This window comes from Chrysochloris asiatica, unplaced genomic scaffold, assembly GCF_000296735.1.
Source record: "Chrysochloris asiatica unplaced genomic scaffold, ChrAsi1.0 scaffold00535, whole genome shotgun sequence".
NCBI classification, from domain to species: domain Eukaryota; kingdom Metazoa; phylum Chordata; class Mammalia; order Afrosoricida; family Chrysochloridae; genus Chrysochloris; species Chrysochloris asiatica.
Window position 1 is genome coordinate 292,556 of NW_006409053.1, and position 5,908 is coordinate 298,463.

The window sequence follows — 5,908 nt, forward strand, 5'->3', positions numbered from 1 at the left end:
ACACTAAGGCACCTGAAAGATAGCTAAAAACAATCTTGCAATCAACATCCTGCTTGGTTTTGGCAAGAGACACTGAGGCACCAGACATTGAGGCACCGGAAAACAGCAAAGAGCCAATCAAGAGCTGTGGGAACATGTAGAAATGTGGGTAGAAATTTAACTAAGAGGTTTTGGGAAATTATTAGTATAGGGGAATTGATGCTTTGTTTTTGACTATGAAACTTTAGGTACTTTTATAAAGATACTGTTGTGATTACGGATTGTGATTAATGAAGCTATAAAAAGTGGTAGATGAGAGTGAAACTACAAGTTAAAATATAGAACTTTGCTTAAAAGTTGATTTGACATTCTTGGATGGATTAGAGAAGAAGAAAAGAGTTACGGAAATAAACCCGATGTTATCAGGATAATTAGGGGATGCAAAGGAACAGGATACAGTAAGAATCAAGGGAGTGTTCTGATGTTTCCTTTTTTTTTTTGTAAACTGAATGTTTGTTGAACACAAAAAATGTAATACTTAGTTAAATTGCAATTGATTGTACATGACTATAGAGAAATCCTAATGGTATATAAGAACCAAAAAACTTTTGAGTAGAGAGAAGTCATCTGCCTAAGACTCATGACCCATCGACTCTGTGTATGTGTGTTTTTTCACCGACTCCATACCCCCATCTGAGCTCTCACAAATTGTTGAGGCTGGTCCCCGGCAGGAAGTAATCCATCTTATCTTCTTTTTAGGCTGTCTTCATCTGGAAGCTCAACTGAGAGTTCTCCAACATGGGATACCTTTCTGGTATATAAAATATCCGTGGCATAGTTCCAGAATCACAGCAATACAAAAACCACCATAGTATGACAAACTGACAGATGAGTGCTGGTTCTGATTTTTGGTGACCTTAAACATAACAGAATGAAACATTGCCCAGTCCTGCCAACCTCACAATCATTGTATGATTTGTTTCCATTACTGCTGCCACTGTGCCAATCCATCTTTTAGTGGGTACTTGTCTTTTCTGCTGATCTTTCACTTTACCAAGCATTATGTACTTCTGCAGGGATTGGTACCTTCTGGTAATATGTTCTAAGTATGAAAGACAAGTATAGCAATCCTGGCTTCTAAGGAACATACTGGATGTATTTTTTCCTATGCTTCTTCTGATTTCTTCTTCTGGCTGGCCGTGGTACATTTAATAATCTTCTCCAATGTCAAAACTCACATGTATCAATTCTATGGCCTTCCTTATTCATGATCCAACTTTCACATGCATATGAGCTTATTGAAAATACAATGGTTAGGGTGGTTGTTGCTGCTGTGTGCAGTTAAGTCAGTTCCAATTCAAAGCAGTTTCCTAGGAGTGGCTGGTGAGTTGGAACCACTTACTTTGAGGTTCAAACCAACCTTATGGTCCACTGCATTATCCTGCAACACCATACTGTGGGAAGTGCTTAACTCCCATTGCTTTGCACGGCCACAGCACGGGGAGAGACATTATGCACAGCAAATGGCTCTCAAAAGCTAGTCCCTATCTTCCCTTCAAGTTAACTCTGAATTTACTTGTAAAAATATATAATATGGCAATATCCACAGCCTTCACTATGGGTTCTATAAACCTTAGGAAAAACTAGCTTAGCAGCAATTGCTTTCAGCTTTGGTGGATTGAATACAAAGAGAATTGTGTAAATTACTCCCTTTCATAGAAAACCTAAGTAACTGCATTTGTGAGACCACAAAAGCAGATAGCTAATTAAAGTCAAGCCGACCTACCCCTATAGAACTCACCACAATCAATCACTAACTAGAATTCTCAAACCCCTACATACAAGCACCTGCGTAAATAAGCAGAAAATAATGAACTTAAGTGAAAGATAGTTTTGACTTGATAATCTACACTTTCTGCAGCAATTAGCCAGGTTGGGCTTTATGCCACATAGCTTCCAAGTGATTTAATGAATACCTTTATTGTAAAAATAATAGTACATTATGTAGGATAGAAAGTTGATAATTAGTAGGAATAATGAGGTAGTGAAAGCATTAATGATTAGTAGAAACTTATGTTACTAAGAAAGTATAATCAGTAGTCTGATAAGTAGCAATTATTTGTGTAAGGTTTGACTTAATCTTTAAGTGGAAACAATTTATCACATACTGAGAAAATTGTTTATCACATACTGAGAAAAGAGATGAAAGTCAGTTTGAACATTGTAGAAATATTTTTGTCAAAGTTGTCTAATGACCAGGTACAAGAATGTTGTGATTAACTGTGTAATACTTCAAGAAAAGATCAAAGTGTTAATTCATTATGTACTGTGTAGTTTTAAGTATAAAAATAAACACTTGTTGATCTGGGCCGTCAGAAGCAGAAGAGAACAACAAGCTGGACAGCACAGCAAACTGACTGAGAAAGCCTTTCATTCATTTTCACCACTAACTCCGCGTCTCCTCTAGTGTCCCATGACCCTCGCTGAGATCTGGTCTCCCTGCACCATACCAGGTGCACTTTAATCCTCACATTGGCATTTTTGCTGTTGAACACTTTAGAGAGGTCTTGTGCAAAGGATCTGCCCAATGCAATACATCATTTGTTTTCTTGACTGTTTCTCCCATGAGTACTGATAGTGGATCCAAGTAAATGAAGTCTTTGACAACTTCAATCTTTTCTCCATTTATCATGATGTTATTTATTAGTCCCATGGTGAGGATTTTTGTTTTCTTTATGTATTATCCAACTGCTGATGCAGCTTCTTGGTTTCCAGGCTTTGCTTTCCAATCACTAGTAATTATCAATACATCTTTTTTTTTTTTTTTATGTTTTATTGTGAGTTATATGATAGTTTACATGAGAGAACCTCAGTTCCATATTCATTCCATCGTATATCATTACATTGCCATGGTTCCAATCCCCTCCATGCATCGTCTTCCAACCAAAGGGCATATCCTAGAAGCCCGTGCTCTACACTCCCCCCTCCTCCCTCAGTCTTCGGCCCACAGTTCTTCTCCCTCTCTGGATCCAAAGTCCCCAGCCGCTTCATCCCTCCATGTCATCATCTCTGTCTCCATCTCAGGCATCCCTGGTTCTCTGGGTGGGGTCCCGTTCTCGGCTCTTATCCGTTGGTGGTCCCAGAGACCTCTGCTCCTAGACTGGGAAAATAATCACTCTCTTCCTTGCTACAAATCATCTACCCTTGCATTTCCAACACTCACAATCCATCTTGATAACCATTATTCACTATGGTATCACACATGGATTGTTTGATCAATTGCAGACTGTGAAAGTTAGTAGAATTCTTCAATTTCATCATCACACACTTTTATGGTTGGTGTGTAAATTTGAATAGTAATGGCATTAACTGGTCTTCCTTGTAGAAATATGGATATTATTCTATCAGACCTAGTATTATACTTCAAGATAGATACTGATATTTTCTTTTTTTCAACCAACAACACATATTTATTGAGTGCTGACTATGTGCCAGGCACTGTTATAGAACCCCCCTCAAGGGAAGGGGGCGGGGAAAGCAGAAAATGCAAATTCTGAGGGAGAGAAAAGGGGAAGCTGAGGAAGAAGGCTGAGGGAGCTGAGACGCCTGAGGTGATATACTTTGTCTTTAGGCCTCTTCTTTGGCCTGCTCATTGAAATCCTTCTCCTCTTCTTCAGTGACATCCTGGTACTGCTGATACTCAGAGACGAGGTCATTCATATTTCTTTCAGCCTTGGTGAACTCCATCTCACCCATGTACCAGTGGAGGAAGACCTTCCAATGGTACATGGCAGTGAATTGCTCTGAGATGCGCTTGATGAGCTCCTGTTGCCAATGAAAGTGACTGTCATCTTGAGGCTGTGAGGTGAGATGTCGCAAAAAGCCGTCTTGATGTTGTTGGGGATCCATTCCATGAAGCAGCTGCTATTCTTATTCTGTACTTGAGCATTTGCTCATCCACTTCCTTCCTGGACATATGCCCCCGGTATGCGGCAGCCACAGTAAGATACTGGCCATGGCGGGGATCACAGGTAGCCATCATGGTCTAGGTGTCGAAGACCTGTTGGGTGAGGGCCTGGTACTGCTGCCTCCCATGGCTGGTTAGCGGGGCAAAGTCAGGCATGAAGAAGTGGAGATGTAGGAAGGGCACCGTGTTGACTGCTAGTTTGTGGAGGTCAGCAATGAGCTGACCATGGAAGCAGAGGCAGGTGGTGAGAGAAGATTGTTCACGTCTCCATAGGTTGGTGTGGTCAGCTTGCAGGTATCATAGAGGGACTCATTATCAATGTAATAGGTCTCGTCAGTGTTCTCTACTAACTGGTGACCAGGGAGGGTAGCATTGTAGGGCTCAACTACAGTACTGGATACTTTGGGTGAGGGTACCACACTGAAGGTGTTCATGATGCGGTCAGGATACTCTTTGCAGATCTTGCTAATGAGCAAGATGCCCATTCTAGAGCCGGTGGCCCCACCAATCAAGTGGGTCAGCTGGAAGCCCTGCAGGCAATCAGGCAAGTAAGCTTTCGGCTTACTTCTGAAAAACATCCAAGATGGAGTCAACCAGCTCAGTCCTCTTTGTAAAGTGTCCCTTTGTGCAGTTGTTGCCTACCCCAGGATGACCAAAAACAAAGGTGTCTGGTCTGAAGATCTGGCCAAAAGGACCTGCGTGAACAGATTCCATGGTACCAGGTTCTAGATCCACCAGTATAACCCGAGGAACATATTAGCCACCTGTGGCTTCATTGTATTACACGGAGATGAGATCAAGCTGCAGATCGCTGTTTCTGTGGTAGATGCCAATGGGATCGATGCCATGTTCATCACTGATCACCTCCCTAAACTTGACACCAATCTGGTTGTGCACGACTTCCCTCATGGTGAAAATTAAGTTTTAGGGTTTGTTTGTTTTTTTGCTCACCTCGAGTGTGTGTAGGGCAAGAAACTATATATAATTTTTGTCTCTGCAGATTCCAGACTGCATGGATGGAATATGCCCTGGAGGCTGGAGCAGTAAGGTCCGAACGCTGAGGCAGAAAGGTTCTGAGAGGGAGAAAAAGTGGATATTTTCTTTTTGATGACAAATGCAACATAATTCAATTTCTATTTGTCATTCCTGAAATAGCAAGCCATGTGATTGTCAGATTCAAATGACCAATACATGATTTTTGTTTGGTGGTGGTGGTTGTGTGCCATGGAGTAGGTTCTGACTCATAGCAACCCTACATATGTTTGCGTTCTTGTTTGCATTCTAAAATTTGGATTTTATCAATAAAATTCTGTCATCTGAACATAATAGTAACTTTGTTTTGTATTCTGAAATGGAATATATTTTATTTTTCTTGAAATATTACTAATTTTAGGATTTTTAATACAAAGTTTAACAAAAAAAATAATGATAGGAGGATCATCATTTAATTCCCACCAGCCTGGGAAATGTTTTAAAACATATTATTAACTATAATACTTGATTTATGTTCTTCCTCTACCCTTAGTCAATTTTCAACTATTATTAATTTAAAACAAATCATTTTTTTCTGTTCCTGTTTTCAACCTTGTATGTGCATTTACATTTGTTGCTGTTGTTAAGTACCTTAGAGTCAATTCTGACTCATAGCAACCCTTTAAAAGGTTTCCAAGAAGTAACTAGTGTGTTTTAACCTTGAGGTTAACAGTCCAGTTCTTATTGTACAGTGCCACACAAGGACTGCAAATTTACTTTTCTGTTTATTATATCTATCTATCTATCTATCTATCTGTCTATCTATCTATCTATCTATCTATCTATTTTTTTTTTTTCAGTTAGTTCTGAATCATAGTATATAGGGTTTCCTAGGTTTCTATTCTTGTAAAGATTTACAACCTCGGAAAACCCTGTAAAGTGTTGCTATGAGTTGGAACCAACTCCACGGCACATAACCACAACCATCAA

The 5,908-nt window shown here is 39.9% G+C and overlaps 1 pseudogene; it reads right to left on the minus strand.

The window, feature by feature from the left end:
* Window positions 1-3,606: 3,606 nt before the first annotated feature.
* On the minus strand, window positions 3,607-4,855 carry LOC102824580 (annotated as a pseudogene).
* Window positions 4,856-5,908: the final 1,053 nt, after the last annotated feature.